The sequence below is a fragment of the Anser anser genome (genome assembly GCF_964211835.1).
Source record: "Anser anser genome assembly, chromosome: 19".
Lineage (NCBI taxonomy): Eukaryota > Metazoa > Chordata > Aves > Anseriformes > Anatidae > Anser > Anser anser.
In genome coordinates this window covers 13,379,878-13,406,669 of record NC_139740.1, presented here as the reverse complement: position 1 = coordinate 13,406,669, position 26,792 = coordinate 13,379,878, and the positions used below count along the sequence as shown (strand labels likewise).

The 26,792-nt window shown below is 39.6% G+C and overlaps 1 long non-coding RNA gene across 2 annotated transcripts; it reads right to left on the bottom strand.

Moving 5' to 3' along the window:
- On the bottom strand, nucleotides 1-26,792 carry LOC310883860. 2 transcript variants are annotated; one of them, XR_014573897.1, is made up of 4 exons: nucleotides 26,256-26,792; nucleotides 4,280-4,375; nucleotides 1,300-1,486; nucleotides 1-451 (listed from the first exon to the last, which is right to left on the bottom strand). It is a non-coding gene; the product is annotated as an uncharacterized lncRNA (long non-coding RNA). The 2 variants fall into 2 exon arrangements; XR_014573898.1 differs by lacking the exons at nucleotides 1-451; nucleotides 1,300-1,486 and adding an exon at nucleotides 2,090-2,457.

Genomic DNA, 26,792 nt, shown 5'->3' with positions numbered 1-26,792 from the left:
GATTTATTTATTGCTTTGGTGCTCACAAGTTGAGCAGACTGGGTTGGAAAGCAATCTGAGTACAAGCTGTGAAAACTCATAGAATATCTGAGTTGGAAGGGACCCACAAAGATCATCGAGTCCAACTCCTGGGTCCCCAAAGAAATAAAAGTCAGATCATGTGTCTGAGAGAGTTTTCCACACACTTCTTGAACTCAGTCAGGCTTGGTGCTGTGACCACTTCCCTGGGGAGCCTGTTCCAGTGCCCGACTACCCTCTCGGTGAAGAACCTTTTCCTGATATCCAGTCTGGAAAAAAAATACAGTTCCCGCTTCCTGCTGGGCATGGGCTGGGCTGTGCCACGGGAAGGCCGCAGCGAGCAGGCCGGGCCAGGCCGCAGAACCTGGCCAGGACATCTCCTCTCAGAAGATCCATTTCAACATTACAAAATTTCATCTAAGCTTGTAGCTACCTGAGAATGAAATGGAGATAGAAATTATGAAAAAGATTTTTTTATTATTATTATTTATATATATAAATATTTACTTCTGGAAGTTTTCTAACTCTTTGCTATGCTGGTGAATAATTTTATCCAGAGAAAACAAAGCCACAGCCACTGGACATGAACTTCTTTTCTTTTCTCGTTTTTGGAAAAGACAATCATACATGTCCATGTACACTATGAATGTGAAATGTATACACAAACAGTGGCACAAGACTGAACAGCAATTTGAAGTAGAATATTCTGGTGAAACTAAAATTATTCAAAACGTGAGTTCCACCTCTTAAAGATGATTCTACTCCGAACTCTGCTGTTATGAACACTTGGCCAGGATTAATAAATAAATCAGCTATTTTTCTGAGATTTTATTTCATCAAACGTCATTAGACAAACTCCTATGGAATGTTTAACATGACATTGCTCTTATCTAGCTGCCCAGCATGGGACTGCTTTTTGGAATCATCCGATACATTTATTAAAAGCCTTCAGAAGGTCACTCACACTGCAAACTAAGGTCAGCCATAATAATGTCTGTATTTAGATGGATGAACTGCTCTGGGCTCCCCCACCTGCTGAAGGGTCTAATGAGCCAGCTGAGAGTTCCTGTCATAGCAAACATACCCCTTCTCAATTATAACCCATAGAGTAGGTTGAAAATGCGTGAGCATGTAGAGCTTTAGGAGTAGGCATTTGACAGTGATGAAAGAAATAAAAACAGGCCCAGAAGGAACACTGACACGGAGCTGAAAAAAAAAAAAAAGTTCGCCACACTACGGCGAAAGATATAATGCGTTTCACTCTGAACTCTGGGCACGGACCTTATTTATGTCTCTTTTAAACCAGATTGCTAGTGAGTGATACGGTTTGTTTCTACAAGGATCCTGCGGTAACAGTCACAGAGAGCGAAACAGCCTCAGGTGCAGACAGGCCACCGTAAAGCCTTCCACACTGCTTGGCCTCCTCCACAACGTCGTGTTACTGTGCAGACAGCCCATCCATTACGTCCTGTAAAAGGAGATGATAGGGATACCAGGCTTGCAGAAGGATTCTGCCTCATTTCCTCAAGAAAGGAGCCTAAATTTACTACGCAATACAGATGCTGTTGCCCCACCTGTTTCAGAATCATTTGTTTGTTAGTCAGAGTAACTTAAATGGTGGCATTTAGGGAAGGATGTTTAGGGGCTGGCGTGTCAATCAGATGATGATGGGAGGGCATGGCTGCAGCCAGAGGAGCTCTGTTACCTCCACTAATGGCACACAGCTTTCCGTGTGCCAAGATTACACACCACAGTGACCAACCTCCTGCCAGCCACGACACACATCAAATACAGATGTGTACTTCTTAAAACAGAAACTGAGCAAGTGAAAGAAAATAGATTTGGCACATGGAGCTGGGGTAGGCTCCAGGCTTCCCCACAGGCACAAAAGGCCACCACGGAGGTGCGGGTGTGACAACCAAGGCCATCCCCTGTCCCACAGCGAGGCAGGGGCGGGCTGGGCACCGCCTGAGGGGACGCAGAGGAGGGGAGCTGTCGGGAACGCCCCGCTGACAGGAGCGTGGCTGCTCCTTCTCTCTCTCTATCTGAAATCCATGAAAATCGTTCAAAATTAACCAGTCTATACACACATATTTGTCTAAATACGAACGCCAGGTAAAAACTGGCACCGCCGCTAAGGGCTGAGAGGAAAAAAGCGGTCTCGCAGCGGCGGCACGGCGCTGCCATCTGCAGGGCGACGGCGGGAACGCGGTCTCGGGCCCTGCGGGCCAGGCAGGGACGGCCAGAGGCAGGCTGAGGCACTCAGGAACAGGCAGGGACAGGAGACGGAAGAAACAGGCAGGGCAGGACCCGAGAAGGCACAGAAAGGATCAGCCCAGATGGGGCAGGTGGTGCCTGCGTGAGCAGGCCTCAGCCATGGTGGAGCAGCCTGAAGCCATGACAGGGCCCTGAAGAGGCGCACCGTTGCCTTCACCGGGTCTGAAATATTTCAGATCGTTAGAACAGGGACTGTCACATGTGTCTCGTGCACTCCAGTTGTAGTAACAAGCCAGGCCAGTGTTAAGCCTGGTGCAATGACAAGATCACACTAAGAAGTTATATTGATAACCGTGGTATTTACAGCACATCACTAATAATGCCACTGGGGCAAATCCTTTGAAGGAAATTAGGATAATCTAGGAACTATGTGAGGGTAAAAGGTGCTGTGCTAAACTGGGGTGTTACTGTGTGAAACCTTGTGAGAATTATAGAATCATTAGGGCTGGAAAGGACCTCCAAGATCGTCTGGTCCAACCATCACCCTACCACGAATATCACCCTACCACCAATATCACCCACTAAACCACGTCCCTAAGCACCATGTCCAACCTTTCCTTAAACACCCCCAGGGATGGTGACTCCACCACCTCCATGGGCAACCAGTTCCAATGCCTGACTACTCTTTCTGAGAAGAAATATCTCCTTATTTCCACCCTAAACCTTCCTTGGCCATTGAGGCCATTCCCTCTAGTCCTACTGCTCATTAAAAGTGACTTATTGGTCATCATGCTGAGTTTCCCACTCACCATTGGGAAACTCAGGTACAAAAAGGGGTTGTTTAGGACTGAAGGACAGGGAATTGTTCAAAGGGTTGCCAATACCATTGCCCATGGTATGGGAGGTCTTAACTAGAGACAGGACATTTTGCTGTAAACTTGATCATGAATTCACTACTGCCCTTCATTCAGTAGGAACAGTCAAACCTCTTTCCTTCTGTGATCTATTGGGGGTACTTATTCTTTACTATTAGTCACGTTCGCTGCCCTGTGATGAGGCTTAGCACTAATTTCTGCAGATGACAAGATGATGTAATGGTGCAGAGGTACCTCTGAAACTCAGCAAAATTAAACAATTTGCTTCCTACTAACTAACTGTAGGTTAATGCAGAGAAATGAGTGATGTCAACTAGTCTGTATTCACAATGCAGTCAGGCAGAGTCATGAAAAATTACAAAAAGAGAAACATTGATATTTTTTCCTAGTGAAGAGGCAGCTTTCAGCTTCAGGCTTCTGAAAGGTTTATGAGAAATTTTCAGAAATATTTAAATTTAGAAATAAAGAAACCAGTATCCCTTAGAAGTGAATCATTGCCTGGAACATGTATATATATATATTATCTATTCCACTGAGCTGTAATAAACAAAAACTACCTTTCTTCTGAAAGCGGACAGCCTATGGGTCAGGTTTAGCATAATAGCTGTTTTTTAGGCAAAGATCTGTACAGCTTTGGTGCCTTGGCTTTGCTATTGTAAACTGTCTGCTTAGCTTCATTTCAAAACATGGGGGTATGAAATCAATCATGGTTTGCTTTTGGTTGATACTTGTTTGCTCTACTTCTCAGCTTTTAATACTTCACGGCACTGACTCAGAAGTCTGTGCCAAGAACTGCATCACGTTGATATGAACAAAACTCTTGCAAATTCAGGCTGGCCCTCAAAATCCATTAGTGCCCTAGGAAATTCAGGAGTTGGAATCGTCGCAATAGAAAGGTATAGATTTGGTTTACATATGTTGACATGAGGATCTCAGTTGCACCCGTTATGAGAGTAACCGCACTTGGTGATGAGTGAGTGGGTTCTCCAAGGGGGAATGGAAAAATCAGAAATGGACCCTGTGTGGGAGCAATACGCTAAGGTGCTGACAGCTTAATGAATAACTTGACTGTTATGACAGTAGGACACCTTGCAGTTCCAAGAGCAAATATTTGAAATCATATGCAATGCAGGAAATGTATATATGTATGTAGAGAATACATGGCTTACCCGTATCACTAACAGATGGTCTATGTTTTCACTTCAGAGGTTTTCTTCTGTGCAATCATGAGTTACTGGGGGTGAGAGTGAATCCATAGCTTGCAACTGATGACATAAAATGGAACAGTGTATTAAAGTCCCCTTTTTTATGGTGGCCATATGGCTCAGAGGTTTTGGTAACAGCTAATTAAGATATTTGCCTGTAGCCCCCCTCTATAAACCTATATCTCCTTCTACTTCTCCAAAAGCTCTAGTTAGCCGAGATGGTAAAACAAGGTGGTGATTATAAGAAGATTCTTTATGGATATATCTATATTCAAAAAGGGGGGGGGGGAGGGGAGAGAGAAAAGAAAAAAAAAAGATTCTGGTCCTTTACACTGTTATTTACATTCTTCTAAAGCTCCAGTGGATTATGAAGACAAAATCTGGCTTTTGTCTAAAGCAAGCTTTAGGGTTCATATTAAAGAGGAGAATTTGCAAGGATCTGGAAATACCATTTTCTGCCATGTATCAGTTCTGGGGACTTGAAGACTGTTCCAGATTTACTTATCTGGAGCCTCTTATATACCATCATTCCCTAACACAACTGAAATCAGGCAGCCCTTCTTTTCTATGAAGGCTGTGAACAGCTGATCCCATCAAGAGTTATTCTCTCTTGAGAATGGATGAGAATCCTTGAAATTCATGGCTTTGGGGATTTTCTTCACTTATTCAGGGGTGGTTAGTATCTTTTGCAGAACGCTCAGATTTTGAGCACCTTTTTTCCTTAGAAGTAACTATTTTGCAAAGAAGCTGTGACATTTTTCATTAAGAAATTCACTCTTTAGCCTCCTGTTCAAGAATATTGTTTGTTTTTATTTTATCAATTTGTACTGTGTATTAGGAATAGGATATTTTTCTGTTTCCAGAAAATAGACCTTTATGAATGTTCTGCTCATATTAGCTAAAAAAAAAAAAAAACACACAAGCAAAAACTTTGGAAGCTGAAGACCGTGAATTATTTAAAGCAGCAGAAAGAACAGACCGATCAACAATAGAAAAAGAAAATGATGGAACTCCAGTCAAACTGTTCCTACAGGACTGGTGGGGGAAAAGAAAAAAAAAAAAAAAAAACCTGCCTATTGACACAATGCTGTAGGAATTTATTTAGTACTAATGTAATTGATGTGAATAACTGAGGGGAATAGATCATTATGATTAACTGAAATTCACTTTTTGTTGTTGTATTAACTGCTAATAAGGAGAATTAGTGCACGAGGTTTCCTTAAAGGAAGCACTTCTTCCCATGCTCACTACCGTTTTAGCTTTACTTTTCTGGTTGTTAGGTACATCTCACAGTTCATCTTGTGGGAGTCAACTTTCCAGTCCTACATACAGAATTTGGTAGGGCTCAGTCCTTGGGGAAAGAACAGTCCAACACAAGCATTTCATGTGAGCCTGGCAAGGTAATTGTCTCCTGTAGCTGTCAGGACTAATCACTCAATGCAAACCAGGCCCCAGCATTTGTGGTAGCCTCAGGGCAAGCAAAATATCAATTGGGCTACAAATCAAGACTGCAGCATCCTCTTGCACCATGAATCAGTTAAATGAGACAGGCAATTCAAGTGCTAAGTCAACATGGTCTGTATAAACAGGAGTTTGAAAACTGTATTTCAGTGATTTGCTTCACCTTATTTTTAGAAGGCAACTAAAAAAGAGAGAGAACATGAATAAACTGCTTGGGCTGGGCAGACTAATTTGGATAAAATAACCATAATCCTGATGTCGTCACAGAAATTCCGGTTGAATATATATATAATCTATGTTGGTGGTTGGAAAAAATTTGATCAGCTTTAAAAAAAACACTATACTTCATTCATGTTCATTTAATTGCAAACTGAAGCAGAAGTATAATATACTAGATGTCACTTGAAATCTGTTTGTATTCATCTGAAAGCAAAGACTGGGTTATCCAGCAAGAAAGCTTGTGCATTTGTGATTTGCAGACTGATTTACAGATAAAGAAACTGGAATCAGCTTTGCAGAGAAGAGCCTTCTAAGTAGGAAAATCCCTGTGACAATAAGCTGAGAGATGAAACTTGGCAATTTTGCCTGAATGTCTAGTTTCCATTCATCCCAAATTCACATTTGAGGGTGTGACTCAAAACCAGAAGAAAATTGCAACGTAAGTCCAGGAAATTACATGCCACTAATTAATAGTGGAATAGTGATGATTACGTGATTATCTTTTTGTATAAAAGCAGCAGTAAATAATTTCCAATGAGTTCAATGGACTGCACTGGTCATAAAAAGAATAAAAGACAGTAAAATGGGCAATAACAAAATCAGCTGCTGCCATCTCGCCATGGATGAGACGTCTCCTAAGGTGTGGTCTTATATGCCCTTGTCCAGACACTTTGTAGATTATTCTTGAGGCAGTGACATTATCAGGGGGAGAAAAGCATGGGACATGCCATATTTACTGCCAGTTTAGTGGTAGCTCTTTCAGTCCAGCATAGACATGCATGGCTGAATAGAATTTCATCTGTGAACACAGAATTGGAGGAAAAAGAACCAAATCTAATAAGAAAAAAGGGAAAAAAAGAAAAAGCAGGCCAAAAATGACGTTATATGTACAAGCAGCTTTCTGTTTAGAATGGGACACCACTGTACTGGGTATGAAGTATAATGTTGTGCTGATAAGGGGTAGCTCCTGCCTGAGTCTCCTCCCACAGTCTCCATCTGTACCAAATCATTCGCGTCTACCGTCTGTCTGGCATCATTGATTTTCTTTCAAGGTAAATATTTTCCTTCACTAACAGGTCCAGTAATGGGAACCCAGCCCATTTGCACCATCTTAAGTAGGTGATATCCGTGTGTTTCTATAATATATGTTTGTAACACACATCAGTACTCAAAATGCATTCTCCTCTCACTTACACTGCTTCTGCACTGATGTAACTCCAATACCTCTGCTAATCCTTTCTTACACTAAGGGGAGAATAAGAGTCTTAGTGTTTCTAAATATGAAGCTACCAACATAGTACAGACCCTTGATTGTATGTGCCAGCTGTGTAGAGCACAGCCTTGGACATCAGTTTCAACTCATCAGATATGGATTTAAATAATCATAACATCCACATCTCATTTGCGACCAAAGATGGAAGAGAGTTCAAAATGATGGAATAAATACATGGGGTTTGGGAGACTGAGACAGGAATACCTACTCAAGATGGAGAACAGGCTCAAAGTTGAGCTTTAGTCTAGCATCATAATAAATGAGTATTTCTGCTTTGAACTGGAATAAAGTAAAAATACTATGGCATAGAAATAGGTAAAGATATTGAGTGTCATCACTTTGGAATTGAATCAATCTTTAAGAGTATAGGGAAGCTTCATACTTGAAGTTTTGTCATTGGGGTGTCCAGACCTGTGAGAATAAAAATAAAAAAGCTTATATACTTTCATGGAAAAGGGTCATTCTCTTCAACTAAATTAAAAAAAAAACAAATATGTGAATTAAAAAAAAAAATCCATGTTCTTCTCTGCTTTTTCTTCTTGCATTTCTCTGGTCTATGCAGGAAGACAAAGTAAAAAAATAAAAGTGTAAGTGGCTGAAGTGCCTAAATTTCTCTTCTGAGAACTTTTATGTAGAAAAGGTGGATTCTGCTGTTATATCCTATGAGATGTGCTTGCACTCACTTCCGCTGTAAAATGTCATCTTGGAAAAAAAGGGAAGGAAGCCAATCTGTGTACTCTGCATCATCCACACAAGCAGAAGCCCTGTATTGAAGATCATGTGTCAGGTCTTGAAATGCAAAACCAACTCAAGTATATCAGCCGCTGCTGTCACAGAATGGGACAGAGACGACGTCAAGTAAACATCATCTTTATCAGAAGGGAGGGGGACTATGAGGCTATTGCTTGCAACTTGCTCAAAGTTCTGGGAAAGGGGTAAGGCTCATTAGAGCCGGATATCTGTGCCGACTTCCCGCTCCCCCGACTGCCACTTGATTCTAGACGTGAAGAACAGACAAAAACTTATCATTGCCAGTGTCTTTAAAGATGCCCACACATGTTCCCTGCAGACCAGAGAGAGGGGAAAAAAGCCCATTTTGTCTGGACAGGTATCAGCTTTAAGCTTGTCTTATCTTCACACACCCACCAACCTCCCCATGTGGGAGCGGGACTATCGCTGTACAGTGTGCAGGGTGAACTCCAGCTCTGCCTTCTGAGGACTGATAAGAAAGGATGCATGAATTGCCCTTTTCAGCCAAGCTCACGGTGTGCAGCCAATCTTTATCTCCAGTCTTAAGGAAGGAAAAGCAGAAACCAGCTAAAAGCCTTTCTTTCCCCTATTCTCTGATATTCTATAAGTCACATTGGGAGATTAATATTGCAACCCTTCCCTCCTCCTCCCCAACCCCCCAAAAATCCCCATTGCAAATAAGCAGGCTGATAAATTTCAAAATAAAAACAGATGTGGCAGAAAGAATGATTTATGGACTCCCCTAAACACTTCAGTTTTTATATAATGCCAGGGGTTTTTGTGCCTTTTTTCCCCCCCAGTTTTATTGTCTACGTATTATTCAACCTATTTCTACTTCCAGATTCAGACAGGAAGAGAGAATAGGACCAATACCCAAATGAACAAGCATGGGAAGATTGAAACACTATGACAATGTCATAGATCCAAACTGATGGCTGCAGTTTACAGATGCAAAATGAGAAAATATGTGGAAAGGAAGTAGGAGAAAGGCAAAAAAATTCCTCTCTTCCCCAGCCACCTAGTGGAAAGTCAATTAACAAAATGCAATAAATGAACTCTCTATTGGTCAGTAAGGAGAAAGTAGAAATAACTAGAACAGGGAGAAGTAAAACTGAGGGTGATAAGTACGGTAGTGAAAAAATACAGAGATATGAAGGGAAAATGCTACGCTCAAGTGTCAGCTAAAGAACGGTAAATTCATCTGAAATACATTCCAAGAACTTCCAGCTACTCCCAGTCAGCTTCTTGCCTTTAGGCAGTGATCCTACCTAACATACACTGCTGTCCTTGGGAAGGAGCACAGATTAAGTCATACAGAAATGCAAGTATTTGGAGGAGAAACTTGGGGAATAAATTCCCATAGCATGGAAGGGGGGTTCAGCGGCTTAAATTCATGTTTACAACATATATTATTGAGAGTAACTAGCAGTCTTGGGATGCTTCTAGATTTGAAAGCTCAAGCTTCAGATACCTTAAATGGGAGCTGATAGCACAATTACTGATATTTGGTTATTAAAATCTTCATTGAATGACTATATCAGCAAGACAATCAAATTATTTTCTGCTGTACTCAAGGCCTTATGGGAACAAAACTGTTGAATTTATTTTTACTATGTATAAGCTTATTTTTTTAAATTTCATGTCACATTAAGCTTCCCCAAAGACACATGCAAATGCCTCTATCAGTGTACAGGTAAATCCCCAATAAACTGGGAGAAAATGTACTTCGCTGGACAACATCCAGGAGAGGAGGTGCTTGAACTTGAGGCAGTCGCATGGCACAGTTGCTGGTATCTGTGTGCTGGTTCAGATCACATGCTATCTAGATTTCTTTGCTGGCTTTCTAGCATTTCATGCCTGTTTTCACTCAAGTGTTTATTTCTATAAACAGACCTAACCTTAGAAAACAATATAATGACATCCTTCCTGGGGGAGGAGGGGGAGAGAAGTTTCCTCAAATTACTCAGGAGGGTTTCCGCTGGTGTTTTATTTTCAATAATCCAAGAGGTAAATGGCCGCTTTTGAACTCTGCCCTCTGCCCTTTTTATTTTGCAACTTGGGCAAAGATCAAGCCCAGAGTCAAAAGTGTCAGCAAAAATGCCTGTGATATGCGTGTGCTTTCCTTTATGAAAGTCCTCCTGATTTTGTTTACAGAATTTGGTATAAACTCAGAGTCCAGATTAAAAGCAAATGTCTAAGTGTCCTGTGGGGAATTGCAAAGTTGAGGATGCAGCGTCTAAGAGATGCACAGGGTCAATAGGGAGTTATGAGCATTACCAGGGAAAAGGGAGCAGAGTTATGATAAAGGTGAAATGTGGACATCGAGGTCATGAAGAGGTCTAAAGGTAAAGGTGGAGAAGAAAGAAAAAAGTCAGACAAAGTACCACAAGCACACCAAAAACAAGACAAAACAGCACAGGACATGTGTGTTCAAAGTGGTCCAAACTTCTAGCAATATGGCAGAATCCCTGGTGAAGAAAAATCTATCAAAAATGTGAAATAGAAACAGTCCAAGACAGAATTTACCAAACCATGCTGAAAACAAAAAAAAATTCTAGATATCTAGGGCTCCTTCTGAACACATCAAAAGGCATTTAGTAGCATGACGTGCAGAGAAAGATGACACGTGAGGGAAAGCCAACTGTATGCCTACTTATTCACTTTTCATACCCCTCCATCCCAACCTTTATATGAATGTTGGCATGCCATCTTCTGTTACCTACTGCGTCAAGACCTCTGTGCCACAGACCCAAGGGGTAATAAAACCCTTGGCTAAAATATATAGTTTAGCAGTGACATGTCCTTTTAGATTACCAAATAGCATTTTTCATTTTGAGGAAGGATCTGGAAACACCGGAGAGGCAAATGGACTAAATAGGTCTCTTTTCTTCTGAAAGAGCTTCATGCTAATTGCTGCTGACAGGGCTCCTCTACAGCAGTAAGGTCTCAGGAAGAGCTGGAAACCATCTTAGAGCTGATTAACAGGAGGTGTTATCCCTGACCCCTGTCATGCAGCGACCAGCTCTAGGCCCAGCACCAGTGATAGGGAAGTGGTGGATATTAGTTGATCTGGGATAGGATTAGGAGGAAGTGGATGAGAAGTAAATTGATTTAAGTTGGTTCCCGAAATGACTATAGATAACTTGTTTGCCTTTTTTTTTTTGGTTATAACTATTTTGAGGCTGTTAGTGCAACTGGTGAGAGTCATTTGTGACAGGGCTCAGAGAACCAAATTTTATTTTTTTTTTTAAAGCTTTTATTCTGGTTGGCAGATGTCAGCAGTGAAGGTGGGGCTGTCTGCAGTGCTCGAAGTCCTCCAGAACAAAACCACTTTGGATACCCCCACCTACCATGTACACAGGTGGATGGGAGCCCAACATAGGGAACCTCTTGAAATTACCTTAATTACAATCACACCTAATTAGTAAAAAGCAAAGGATACAAAATGCTGCACCACAGTGCATACATTCAACTGAACAACAGCCTGTAGGCACTACTAACTGGTATGGAACTGAAGTATCATCTTGCAACTAATGATCTGGATTTTTCTTTAAGCTACACTAAAAGACTCTTCACATTTTGTGCAACTTAGCAACTATACTGTAGCCTACGTAGCTTTAAGCATATTTGATTTCATTGAAGTAAAATGGGCAACTGTATAGCCCCAGGAGTCTCTTTAATGGGTCACTCATCCATCAGGTTAGTGGGCAACAGGCTGCTTGTCCTTTGTGGATTGTTCGTACTCTTACAGCACAGCATCCCTCCAGCTCTCCCGAGAGCTGCTTTGAAATGGCCAGCATATACCGAGGATATATTCAGATTTCACTTTACCCTGGCTGTCAAACTTTGTGTATTTTTCCAATGTCAAACAGATTTTAAGATTGAGGAAGGAGATAATGTGATGATAAAAAGACTTGACCATTTTAAAGGTAGCTTTTAAAATATTATATATAGCATGGGACAATTTACTTTTTCCCCAAAAATCTCAGTGTTAATGGAACATGTATACATAGACTGGGCCAGAAACATACTTTCATAAAGAAAATGTGCGCATTACTCTTACGTGCATGTGCACATGCATGGACACAATCAAACATGGTGCTGGATTTTTAGTTTTTCCTCTAAGGAATATTTTAAACTTTCTTTTCTATCAGCTTGTAAAACATTATTTTTATTCTTCCTTTAATGGCCTGGGCTAATTACTCACAGTGACCTTTGACCTTCAAGTGCCTTCATTTATGGTAGCGCATTCCTTTCAACAGAAACATATTGGCTCGATTTTACAGGGTGCTGATGTCTGGCCTGGCAGCCCAAGCCTCAGCAGTCCTACCACCATCTACAGTACAGCCACGTTTTTGGAGTCCAAAGGATCATCCTTGCACAGGCAAAGTTGCTCAAAAACTGAAAATCTCACTTGAGCAGAAACACCAAGATTTGCTTTCAGTATTAAGATTCTGCCATTGGAATTTATTTCAGGCAAAAATGCATAAATCAGATCTGGAAAACTGTGAAAATGTCTTAGCTAGATCAGGGAATGAAGCAAAGTTTCATTTCACTGGTGGAAAGTCCCACCTGGTTTAATACAACCTAACTTCTCAGGAGGACTGAGCCCTGCACAGCCAAACCATACAATTGCTCTTAATTGCTACATGGTCTAGATCTAGCAATTTTTGGTGAGGTATCTCTGCATTTAATTTCCACAAATTAATATACCATATGGAATACTTTTAGTGCTCAAATTTTTCTAGGAACAGGAGTCTTCTCCCCACTATTTAATAGTAAAATCCAGGCATATCACCAGGTTCCAAAACTGTTGTTAGAATTTGGCAAGGATACTCTGGTGAAAACATCATGAAAGAGTTCTGTTAAATACATGCATGTTCCTGAAAATAAAGAGACCCAAGATCCTGGAATATCTATTACAAGCATCAACAGGATCCCATGAAAGCAAGGAATTTGAGGTGGTCTCGTGGTTGGGGCAATTGGTCAAGTTTTAAAAAAAATACCTTCAATTTTTGACAAATTATTTAATATTTTAACATGGAATTTGCTCAACCTTCTGGCCCCAGTTCAAATAGTCATGAAAGCCCCATATTAATTTAAAATACAAGAGCAACTCCAACTCCATTCAAAAAGATACTTGGATGCATGTCTGAATTCTTGAACAGGATGGGCAAACTGAAATGGGTTTTCTGTCCCAGCTTTTTATATTCAACAGAACTCACATCTTGTGATGGGGAGCAGTTACATAAATATATTAAAGCTACTCAAATGCTATTGAGATGATAGAAACAGCTAGCTAAACAAAATATCTGTGGATATTCTGCAGTACAAAAAAAATTGTCAGTGCTTGTGTACCTAAAAAGGCAAAGCAAAGGAGATGCACAGAAGGAGATGCACTCAGACAGTTTGCTTGAGAAAGAAAATGAAGGGTTGTGCAGAAAATGAATGTGTTCCTAGGTGTTTTGCAGTAGTAACATAGTTTTCATGATAAGCCTTTAAGCTTCAGGGTTATTTTTCTTGGGTCTTTTTAGATTCTTTTTTCTTCCTCAGCCTCCTCTGCACTAATACAGACTCTCAGAGAAAGACCATTTACTTGCTCTGTTGTCAACGCATCTGGACATCTTGTCAAAACAATATAATTTTACTTTGTAACTTTTTGACACTGGTATTTATTGCACCTGTCTTTAGTCATGATTTATGACTTGTCTGGTGAGTATTACTCTACAGCTCCAAGTTTACAATACCAGATAAGTGAAGCATTTGAAGTCCCGAATGGGCTACAGATTTATAGATGTATATTCCTCTCCCCTCCTCCAAAAAGGGAAATTAAGATGAGCATTTTCTCCCATTTTTCTGGGTGGTAGAAAGCAAGACAATTGAAAGTTCTTTGGAAAGAAAAAAAGAGACTAATGCTATCTGCTGCTGTCCCTATTAGGAGGATTACAGTTAAGTGATCTTTGTTAGGGGCGTGCTCTGCAGTCAAAGTAGGGTTTTGTTTTAGTTAATTGATAGCTGGCTATCTGTACAGCATTTTCACACCAAAACTGTGCATCAGTAGCAGCAACATAGCATTATGACTCTTGGAGCATTTGGAAGTTTATCCATCAATTTGACATTCTGAATTACTAAGTTTGTAACACATTTCCTAGGATAATACAATCTACTTAACTCTAAAAGGCCAAATACGTAAATATCAACTTCACCTGAGTAACCTCACTGAACAAAATTCATACAGATAATGTTAACTGCCTATGAAAAAACTGTCATAGAATGAAAATCTAAACATTTCATTAAAATAATCTTACATTGTAAAAAAAAAGGACTAAAAACTAGGTTTGGAGCCTTAATCAACCCGACAGCATCCCTTAAATATATGCTTGAAAGGTATTTATTATTCTGCTGCTGTTAAAGCGGGTCTTTCAAATTTGCCAGACTTTAAAACAAATCCGGGCTTCCTTCCTAGTTAAGGTTCTTTTCAAATCTGATCCGGTATTGCAGCTGTAACACAAGACTGTTGACACAGTTTGGGTGTTGCAATACAAGTATCCCTCCAGCATATCTCTCATCTAAGCCAAAGCAACATGTGAATGTGTGAATGTCAGACAAAATTGTTTTGTAAACATACAGTCACTTTCATTTGTCAAAATTTCATTAAATTATAAAGGAATTTGACAGGGCTTACTAACGTAACCCCCTAGGGATATATGTATTAGCAAGGTTCCCCGTGCTTATCATTTTTCTGTTCATTCATCTCCACCGATCTGATGCTTTGATAGAAATCAGGTGGAAATCAGGCACTGCAAGTGCTGAGGAGCTCTAGAAAGAAAAGCTGAGGCTTCTTTTCCAAGTACTTTTTAGTGCTTTAAAGATAAATCAAATCTCTTTATGAAGGGTACATAGCAAACAACAGTACGAGGAGGCAGAGAAACCCCTCGCTCGCCAAGCCGTTGTCTCAAACACAGCTTGAGACCAGCAAAAGCCAGTGACTTCCTGTAACGAAGCAACACGGGACCTGGTGTCTGGAGACAACACGGATTGGCTCTCTTGCCCCAAACTTTACACATTCTCAAATCCTTTGATGGACTGCCAATGAAAATATTGGGCAGGCATCAACTGTGAGGTTGCCATGGAGATCTAGTAAGCCAGGGCAGTGGGAGCACAGATTTCAATCAGCAGGACTTTAACAAAAGCCTTGATTCAGTGGTGAGTTCTTAGGTTAGATGCTTCTGGGCTTTAGCAGGGTGCACAGAAAATTGTGAATTTACTACAAAGCTTGCTAAGCAATTGCAAACCACGATTCCTTCAGGAAAGAAAGCACAACCCTACTTTTCTTTCTGATTCAAGATTGACCTTTTGAATTCTTCCTTGCCCCTTAAAATGAGAAATAACGAGGCTTGCTCTGTAACAGAGAAAGGCAACTCGTTGCCTTTTGGACATACCTGCATTACAGTTTCAGCTCACAGCAACTGATGGCATAATTCTACATGTTCTCAACTCACAAATTACTTGCTGCTTTGAAAATGTAGCAGAAATACCTCCCATTGCTGTGACAGTCACAGAGAACAAAGTCTGTCTGTACATAAAGCTGATCGACCTTACATTTGTCACAGAAAAAACATTAAATATTTTTATCATTAGAGAGCCTGCTGTCAATTTGTTTTATAATGCTGCAAATACAGAAAACCTTGACAGAGTAGGCAGACATAGCAAAGCACTATGCTTTCAAAACTGCCTCATTTCAGCTGTTGTGCACAAAACTGTGTATGGAGACATTTAAATTTCAATGTGACTGCATTTAAAGCAATATTAGACTCATTTAATGTATTTTCATATTTTTTTTCTGTAACAGCCAGCAAGTTTGTGGGATAATTGTGTATAAACTAATGTGAATTTGTACTCACATGAAGTAGCTGGTTCTAGTTTAGAACTTACAAATTTAACAACTGAACTCCTTAAATGTGATGAGCATAAGACTTGAATTTAGAAAGAAAAACTAAAATTTTACTATATTATGAGGCTTTAAATGCAGAATGAAAATAATGTTAAAATAAGAAACTTGATTGTTTACAGATTTCCATCTAACTAGAAATATTTTCAGGCACTTATAACAGTAATTAAATTATACATCTTGATAAACAAGCACAAATTACGTGAAATTTTATATGAAGTTTAAATCAACCTCAGACCATTTAAAGATTATCTTAGGGAAAATTCTTGAAGCACCAAGCTAAGGGCTTTTCTAAAAATTTGAGTGCTGATGTTCTTTTCTAGAAGTCACAGAGACTGCTTTCAGGTTCAATGGCAGCAAAGTGAGAGAAAATCTCTATCCACAGCCATTCAACTGAGCACAGTTCGGTGGTAGAAGACATGATCTATGATATTCAATAAGGAAGAACAACCAGTGAAAGCAATCGTATTAAACAGATGCCAATGTGGCAATAATAGCTAACATATGAAAGGAACAGTAAGCTTCATGTTTCTGTCTTCAATACCATCACCAGCAGAGATCAGGCTGAATTTCTATACGGACACGTTACTCCACAGTTCTGCACCCTATGGAAGGGTTTAATCCTCCACTGAAGCAACTGGCAATGTCAAAAAACCCTGGTAGCCAGGCTTTGGTTTCAGTTTATTTTACATTATCAGTGAGATGGGGAACAAATTTCAACGCAGAACATTTATCCATTTAGATTATATGGAATTTTGCTGTTATTCTCGGTGTCACCAGACTTAATCCAGTGTACAAGGCTTGATGGAGCTTTCACTGGAATTGAACCAGAACGTCCAGAATGCCACATGGAACTGATGTTCCTTCCATCCACATGCACCTGCCTTATCTGAAACATACCTAGATGGGTAGCAGATAACTATTTCATTATTGACCTGATAGATCAGGATTAAATCCTTAACAGAGAACATGATGAAAGTCCAAGAGACTTTGCTTTGGCTCTGGTCTGTTGATAAAATAGCACTAAACAAAGTATAATTTCTTTAACACTACCACCAGACAGTTAGGATGTTATACCAGCACACAGTGCTTCCATTTCTTTTATATATAACAAGCACAAGTGAATTCTTTTGGTAGAAATTGGGGAAAACTACATTGCTACTCATGCTTAACCAACTCTACCAGTGAGTTGCCAAGCTCATGACATCATCACTGGCAACATGTGAGCTTCAGATTAGAAGTAGCCTGATGACATCAGCTTTCCAGTTTCTATCTAACAGATGGTTTCTGTATATTGTGTAATTTTAGATCATTATTCATGGTTTTGGTCAGTATAATTCAGGAAGCGAAAAAACTGCCAAGAAAAATTGACCTGGAACTAGTTCAAAGAGACTAAATTATTTTATTGATTAGACTCCTTAGCTTTCATTTTCCAGCAAAGCCATCATGAATCATCAATACACAATAATATCTGAGTAATTTCTATGTGAGCTGAATTAAGTGCTCCAAAACAAGGTAAGCTTTGAAGGATTAGGCCTTCAAGCTGTTTGAAAACAAGATAGTTAAGAAGATTTTCTAGGCAGTCCTGAAAGGGGGCCAGAAACTATTTACTGAGGCAAGTGGTTTGTTTGAACTGGATTTTTATTTATTTTCATATTATACTTGTTGACTTCATATCCGCCTTCAGCTCAAACACTCTGGAGAGGCCTGTTTTTCACCAACATGAACATAGGCCAGAAAGGAAGCACCTTCTGAGAGGCCTCAGCAGGCACAGGCCCAGCACTGAGATAAAGCACTGTGCAGGCCCAGCAGGGCAAGCTTGGAGGAGGGAGGGAGGGAAACAGAGAGGGAAGGAGAGTAAGAGAAGGCCTTGGAATCTTTTTATTACAAAGATTTACAAGAGCGCAGACATACAGAAGCCTTCATGTAACAAATATTCAGAGGGCAGTGATGAGAGAAGCTACACAATTCACATACCAGTCAGATTCGTATATAGCACAGAGTACACAGGTTTATCACCAAAGCATGCCATGATAGAGATCATCTCCCTTCTAACTGACCAAATATTCTTCTGACTGACTTGGTTTGCAGGCATAGATTGCCCCAACCATCTTGGTGGCAGCAGAAACCAGGGAGGCAGTTGTAGAGAGAGAAAAAGGGGAAACAGTTGAAAGAAATTATCCAAACTTAGCTTTGGGCCTTGCTCACCATCAGAAATGATACCTGACTATCACTCCTATATCAACTTTGAGGCCCTTTGAGATTGAAAAAGATGGACTAAGTGCCAGGTTTGCCATTTAGTTCCCTAGTGTCCTCTAGCCACTGTTGGGAGGCAGAAAATAAAATCTCAATTTTCTATTTTTTATTTTTAAAAACAGCATTCTCCTTGTGAGATCTACAGTTATTTAAATCTATTTGGTGATGTGCTAGAACCCACCAGTGGAGTATTTTTGGAGTAACAATGCTAAATGGTGAGTTGCACATAGCAGGGACTCCTCCTGCATGTACCAGGACTTCCCTGAAGAAAATGAACTGCTGAAATTTTGGGAATCCTTCAGCTACTGGTGTGAATAACATCAACATGCTGGACAGAGATTTTCTTTTCATGAAGGATTTATGCAGAATACTATTTAATTGTCACGGGAGTCCCATCATTTGTAGAAAAGACCTCAGTAGCAAGAAATCAGAGGACAATTTCTTTCCCATAGAACAGAATGAACCATTGCATTTCAAGCAAAGCACCTCAATTAGCCTATTTTCAAACAGAATATTTATGATTCCTGCTATCAACAGTCAGGCTGTTCCCTAAACTGGATGCATTCTTGCCTTAGATTTTTATGAGCAGCAAAATACATCTTAGCCAGGTCAAATATCTATTACCTTTACAATAACTAAGGTTTCTGTATATTGTCTCTGCTGAGATTTTGGTTGTTTGTTCTCCAAAGACAAGAATTTTCAGTTTTATAAGAGTATAATGCAAGAATACCACATAGAAGAAAGATTAGAACTAATAATCTTTCAGTTCCTTGCTGCACAGAAGAAAATGTAACAGCTGCTCTACAGGCATTTTTCCTCTTTTCTTGTCACATTTAAATAAAAGACCATTAAGATTTAGTTATGTAAGATGTTTTAAGCCTATTCTCATTAATACAATCCTTCAAATATTTCTGTACAGAAAACCTACTGATGAAAAATGCACAAGTATAACTTTTCATGTGGTAAGTTCCACATTACTACTATATGTGCTAACTTTACCAAGATTTTTAGAATAAAATCCTAGAAATTACTAGATGCTGTTTAACTAAATGTCGTCTTATCAAACTATTCTGGTTTGCCAGATCTAAATATTTAGGAAAGACATCCTAGTTTAATTAAAATCTTTATGGGGAAAAAAATTCAGGCCTTCCCTTTCCAAGTCAGAGAGAACTAAAATACAGCATGTAAAACCTGTCTTTCCATCCCAAAACATATGGTTTGACACAATTCTGTTTTGTAAGAATATTTTACAAGTTTGGGTTTTGTACTAATGTAAAATTAAAATAAATTTTAAAACTTTGAGGTTGGCTGCAAAGCCGGAAGTGCTGCTCAAATGCCAAAGTTAACACCTAGCTTTTGTTACTTAAGTTGCAGGTGCTGAGGTTGCAAGAGTTGGGAGGTTTTTTTTTTTTTTTTTTTTAGAGAGGCTCAGATTTTAAAAATCCTCTTCTGTGCATAATGCAGACACCCTATTTTTGGCATGCTGCAACTTGACCCCAGTAACACAGCTGTACGTGCAAACTGGTATCATCTGTACAACATGATTTTGGTAGAAATGTTTATACCACGTATCAGGAACGTAATTGGAAGAACAGGTTGTGCACGAAGCATTTTCAGGTGGAGTGAAAGATTCTTCAATACCAGCACTGCTGACATTCTTGACTGAAAGAAGAATGAGTATCCTCGAAAGCAAATACCTACTTAATTACCATTTTTATTCCTTCATTTTGTTTGACGGAATAGAAGCCTACTTGTAAGATTATCATAGAACCATTCAGGTTGGAAAATAAAAGATCCCTAAGATCATCTAGTCCAACCTTTAACCTAGTAAGGGTAGAAGCATTACATTGTCAAGAGTTTCCAAGCTGATCAGCTTCACCGAGTGGCTCCAGCAGAGATTATCAACCATGATAAACTGCTCTGTACTCTCATTTCCCACTAATAGCATTCAGAATCTGAATGGAAATCCAAAATATTTTTCCATTTTAGAAAGAACATCCAAGAAAGCCCAGTCACAAAGCCCAGGGTTGTCAACAACAATAAAAAGATTCAAAATGACCTGTCTTAACCTGAGGGAAGGCTAAACTAAAAGTCTTACCTCTTTAGATGATTATCCAATTTTTTCATGAAAACTAATCATAACCATAAATATGTTCTGAGATATTCCTTCTCCATACATATATAGCCAATAAGTGAACAAAGACTCCCTAAAATTTTGATTTTTATTAAGTTAGTATTTATTGCCAAGAAACATTTTGTCTTCTGGTTATTTTGGGTTTTTGTTTGCCAACTGTTTGAGTAGAAAAATTTCCTCCTTCCTGATTTCAATAGCCAAATGAAAATCAATGTAGTGATCAAGACTCAATTCTTTTCTTTCAAATCTCATGCATTAAGTACTTTTCTCAAACACTTCCAAATTGGACAGCGTCCCTTTCTGAACAACCTACTTCAGGAAGGGGAAAAAAATACATTTTCCTTATCAGTTTTGTGAGGATCAGCTCAGAATTTTTGTAGTATTTAACACACCACATGGAGGAGACAGCATGGATTTGGAGGAGGATGTCTACAGATAAGAAGTTTCTCTTGGCTATGTTTGCCAAAACCACGTAACATGCTGATGAATATTTGCTTTATCCCATTTCAATGTTTTGTCTTCATTTTCTTGCTCTTAAAGGAGAAAGTCCTGCTTGAAAAAATGGAGAGGGAATATTGCACATGCTTAATATGACCTATATTTGCTATTGCCTAAGTAATCTAGTGAAATATTAGCCAGCTGGAATGGGGGAGATGATGCTTGCATAGTTCTCCAACAGTGACCCTTGAGGACTGGAACATAGATGTATTAGTTATAGCCAGAAGGGAGCACTTTGTCTCCTAAATCCCTTGGAGTAAGTTGGTTTTTCTTGCCAGTCTGCAGTTGATTGAGTCATCACAGGTCAGTGATGACTGTGGATAAATATTTCCTTTGAAGACGTCAGACTTTAAAAAACAGTACAATAAATTCCCTGCACTTGGGCTGAGTCAAATTAGCAGGATTGCAGCAGTCACAGCTGGTGTGAAAGGAATATCTGTGGGACCTAAACCAACACCACCATGTGGAGACCTGTGTAACAAAGAGCATTGGACTCATGTTGTTTTCAAGGCTTCTTCTCCTGAGGCATTTGCAATTACTTTGTTTCCTGGGCTTTCCCTGTCCCCATCTATGCTTTCCCAGGAAATCAAAGACCATACAAACAGTACAATATACAAAACTTGAATGTTTCAGATGGAAGGTGGAATTTATTCATCTATTGTCCAGGAGTATCAAGACAAAGACCACCAACCTTCTAATTTGACTGAAATAGACATACAAGGAAGAAAAGATGGCATTCAAACCTCCCCACAGCTCCTCACCTTCAGCAACATCATGGTGCCTAACAAAAGGATCTGACTATATCCTGTCAGCTCCATATGCAGAATATTTCATGCAGCATTCCCAATGAAAGCATGCAGATTTTACTAATATGTTACAATGACCAATTAAATATAGAATCTATTAATGTTCACTGAAGATTATATTCCTATGAATGGAATTGTCATTCTTGGACAGGCAGAAGGTCAAGAAGATGATTTCCCCCTTTAGCTTCTCTGAAATTAACCCCAAAATTCAACATCAAGACTAGCTATAGATTAAAAACCCTTGTTTTTCAAGACCTATTTTGCTTCTTAATGGATTAAAATAGTTCCCAGCTGTGCAAAGTTCTCATTATGTTCATTACTTATAATGCACCTCACAATGAGATGATTAATTCAGCACACTTGCAGACCCCTCATTGAATGCTGTTGATTAAGCAATTATGTTAATCCACTTGTGTTTGTTTTCTCACTGCTCTGATGATGGTCAGGGCCAATTTCTTTGCTGAATTATTTCATGTACATGCTAGCAGCTTTGCTAACATTTGCAAAGGCCAAACCCACAATTCACTAACAATGTGAAGGTGAAAATTGCAGATTATTTGTCTCCAGTGTATTTTGGATTGCTAAGAAAAGTGCTTAACTTTATTATGATTCTTCCTTTTTTGGGCCAGCTCCTGAAGTGGAGTGACTTTTTTTTAATTTTGGCTTTAACACTGAAGTGAAGTTTTCAAGCCAAGTAGGGATGAATCTTCATTTGTCTTCTCATATTGATTTTATTCAATAGATCTCATATTGCCACTAGACTCTAGACTAATAAAATTGTTTTTTGGAAATGTCGTACGGATGGATATGCAAGTACCCCAAGTATCATGCCACTCAGTCAGAAACCTGGTGTCTGCAGGAGGAGCCTGACCAACTCAACTTGACTACCACCAAGATAGATGAAAAATTGCTCTTCTTACTCGCCATAGATTCAGTCTCTACTTTGATATAAAGCAGTAGATGATTAGAAGAACATTCTCCTACCTGTAGATAAAAGTATTTTTGACAGTAACAAAAATGGAAAGGGAAATACTGTGGTAGGAGAAATAGGCAATGTATTTTAAACAGTCTTTGCTCAGTTTAGTTGGATGGGGCAGTGGTTCTTTAAGTATATTTGTCAGTTACCTACAAAGACATGTGATGGAAATATTTTCTAGCAGCCAGAAACATCCTGCCCTATGCAATACACTCAGCTCTCTGGGTGTCCGAGGAACCACCAGCAATCATTTGTAATAGTTGTCGTTTACCGTTCCGCCAGCTTAGCCAGCCACGATGGCCAGCTTCAGTGGAAAGGAAAGGAAAGACTGAACTGAGTTATACCTCAACAGACTAAACAGTAACCCCGCAGCAGTGCCCAGCTTTAGTTTGGTCAAATCACTGGCGGATCTCATGAATAATAGACACATGAAAAATGCTAACAGACTTCCCACCCATCAGAGGAGCCAAAACCAAAACGCAAAATATTCGTACAAGCCAAACCTGAATGCCACTACCTATCCTAAAAGACCTTTGATAACTTTTGAGTTCCCTATTTAGGAAAAATGATAGCAGCTTATCAATGCAAAGCAGCAAGATTCATGATAACCTCCAAGGCTTTCTATTTTTTGCCATTCTTTTCCTTAGTTTTTGCATTTGAGTTTATATTTACAACAGCTCCACCAATGCTTTCTGAACACAGACCATCAGTGACCACAGCTTTTATTTCGGGAGGTCCATTTCCGTAGCAACAGCTCATAAAAGATACTAAATAAAGCTTAGATCTCTGCAGCTCAGGTTGATATATTATATATTAGTCACTGCAGCGTGTTGACGGCTTTCCTGCAATGTGGCCTGTATCTTTTTTATTATGTACATTCTTGGTGAGTGTTGGGGAGATTGATCCCATTCTGGTATCCAGATTTTAAAACAGATGTGAGGCAAAAAGCTGCAGAGGGTGCAGGGAAGGGGTGCAAAAATCAAAAGACCCTGAGAAAAAGCCTTGTAGGGACCTGCTGAGGTTTGTCCAAGAGGGCTGAACTAGCCTGATACCAGAGTAAAAATACCTTGAGGAAAGGAAAGCACAAGTTGCTGAATAAGCCTAAATTTACTAGCAAAGGATTAGCATGCTTAGCAAAGGGAACTATTAAGGAATCAGCAAGTTCTCTACATCTTTTGTCTTCAGATCAAGAGCAGATGCTTTTCTAGCAGTGATGTTCTAGATAGATGGAGATTACTGTTATTGGTAGGATGAAACAGTGAAATTTAATGTTAAACTACAGAATCAGGTATTGTCTTCTAGATTTAAATTATATTCATCAATTAATAAAATGTCATCAAGGTTGTCAGAGGGTTTAATCGGGGGGTTTAATTCAAAACAAGCTTCTTTCCAAATAAAATCTTTGAGAGGCTTTGAGAGGAAGCCTTCCCCCCCCCCCCCCCCAAAAAAAAAATCCACCAACATTCCTGTTGTAGGATTAAAAAATCAAATAAAGCCTGAAGGACAGTTGGCAGTCATAGGAAAATATTTAACCTTACAGTAATGAATACTTTTCTTTGTTCTTTCCAACTCCTCCAAGAAGCAGCATTATCTGGTCTTTTCTAGCAGCACTGTAACTTAAAGGTAGATCACAGAACAATTATTTTTGTGCCATCCAGTACTCTGATTTCTTTTATCTGCCCCCCTATCCTCCCCATGAGCTAAGAGTTCTGTAACTGTGTTTTTATATGTATTTTTTAAAATCTGCTTCAAGGAACCAAGAGTTCCTAGTACTTCACAAGGCAGTTAAGTACAGTGTGGAATTTGCTCTTAATATTCATCCACATGTTTTATGAATTTCCATATTTGAGCTTAAACCTGGAGTCCAAAGTCAGACTTGTTTTAATTCATTTATGTCTTAAACTCAACACCAGTTTCTATGTTCTCCTATTTTGGGAAACCTGAGTTGAATTTCTTAGCAGAGGAGAAAACCGATCAGAATTTTTTTTCTCCTTAAAAACTGTACTAAGATTGTGTAGCCAGCTGTTAATCTCAGGCCAAACTCCCATCAAGTTCAGCAGAAGGCGCTTGCCATAACGTAACATTAGAAATCATGAAAATCCCAATAGGCATAAGAAGGTGTTGAAGGGGGGTCAAGGAGCATGATAGACATGAAAAGACTTTTTTTGCAGCTGGTTCCTTTCTCCTATCAACTGTACAAAGACAGGCAAGGGAGAGGGAGGGCAGCAGAGAAGTGAAGCTGGATTATGAAAGGGGCACGCTTTCCATCCATGTTCAGGAAGCCAGGGAGACAAAAGGCACACAGCAGCAACCACATGGCAAGGGGGCTTCAGAAAACAGGCTACTTCCTCTGTTGTTTCCTCAGAAGTCCAGAATCCATTGCTTAGTTTGTTTTTCCAAGGAAATAATTAAAGATGTGGATTAAAAAAAGGTAACAAAAGACTGACCCTTCCTCCTTTTTTTTTTTCCCTCCCTTTTTTTTTCTGCCTGCCTGCTTTAAGGGAAATCATTTTCATACCCCCCTTCCGCTCTCCATACACAATGAGAGCCCCGACACTGGGGCAGGGATTGGTTTACATCCCAGTAGAAGGGAATACTTAAGGAAACCTTTGGCAGTATTATGGATTGAAGTGCAAGGAGATGGTTTTATCAGGAGGCTTCAAGGCTATTATTGTCCAAATAAACACTTGCTTTGCCAGACATGATCTACAGCTGCTGCACAGAGACCCTTGAATTTCATCTGAATTTCAATCTCCATGTCCTTTTCGCCTTTCCCACTTCACTGTTTTCAGACCTGAATAGCCTACTGTACTGGATTACTTCATTTTTTCCATCTTAATAGGCTTCACTAGGCTCTGACTCCTGACTTCCTGCCCACGACTCTAGTCCCCACTTCATCTAGGTTTAGGAAGCTTTAACACGTCCCTTCCCCAACACGCACACACCCATTTGCCAGGGGACAGGATGCTCCCCCAGACCTCGCTATCATGATGCAGCATTTCTCTGCTGATCAGAGCAGAGCTATTTCAGCACAGCAAAACCCCGTGCTGATACACGCCTCCTCACGCGCATTAGAGACAGACAAATTGCTTAAAAAAAAAGTAACAAGTGGCTGAGCCAAGCTCACCAAAATAGTTGTTAAATCCTTATCATTTTCCACTTTCTGATATCCATGCTGTTCTGTAGTCTGGCAAACAGACGCTTAAGTGACAAAGTACAGCAGGAGAAGCTGTTTCTGCAGCATCATTGTGATATAAGAAAATAGATTAAGCTTCACTAAAAAGACCATTTCTAAGTAATTTCAAAGACAGATCTGCAAAAGGAAAAGAGTAGGAAGGAATGTTTCAATTTGTTTTCCTCACAGAAAAAAAAAAATATTTCAGAAAGAATTTATTCCAGCAAAACAGCCAGGAATATAAAATTCTTTATATAATATCTTCAGAAGTTATCTTCTGCTTACTCTTCCTTCTCAGTCTCGGTTTAGAAATTCTGAAGTCTAAATAGTCATGTTATCTTTATCGCATTAGGTATTTTAGCACAAAAAATGCTCACTACCAAAACCACTGAAAAACTAGATAAGCCAATACACTCATACTGAATTTAGCTCATAACTTACCTGAGCAACTCTCCGTAGCACAGCTCCCATAGACAAACTGGCTTCTTCCAAGCTCGCTTAGGCTAAATACTAAATATTCCACCCAACTATAGCACAAAGCAGGAACTTTACTACAAGCGGTTCCCCAAAGATGCCAAACTCAGCAGAGCCCTCAGGGGAGGGTTATATTCAGGGTCTGCCTCGTAGTGCAATCGTTCACACCTGGGTGCTCAGACCCAAATGCTTTTGGCCTTGCACCATCAAGATCACTCAAAGTTCCAGCTGGGATCACTCTCTTCTGTTGGTTTGCCCTAGAAGCAGTACTCCAAGTCTTGTGTGTAGCATTGTTTAGCATTCTAATTAATATCCTGACTTTAATTACACAATTTGCCAGATATATAAACTGTTTTCTATAATAAACACAGGAAAAGCAGCCTTCCAATAAGGGGAATCTTTGTTTGAACTTCCTAAGAATTACACTAGTACTAGCACACACAAGGATACCCTAAATGTACTGTTAATGCTGTTCTAATATATATAATAACCTCTTAATGATTA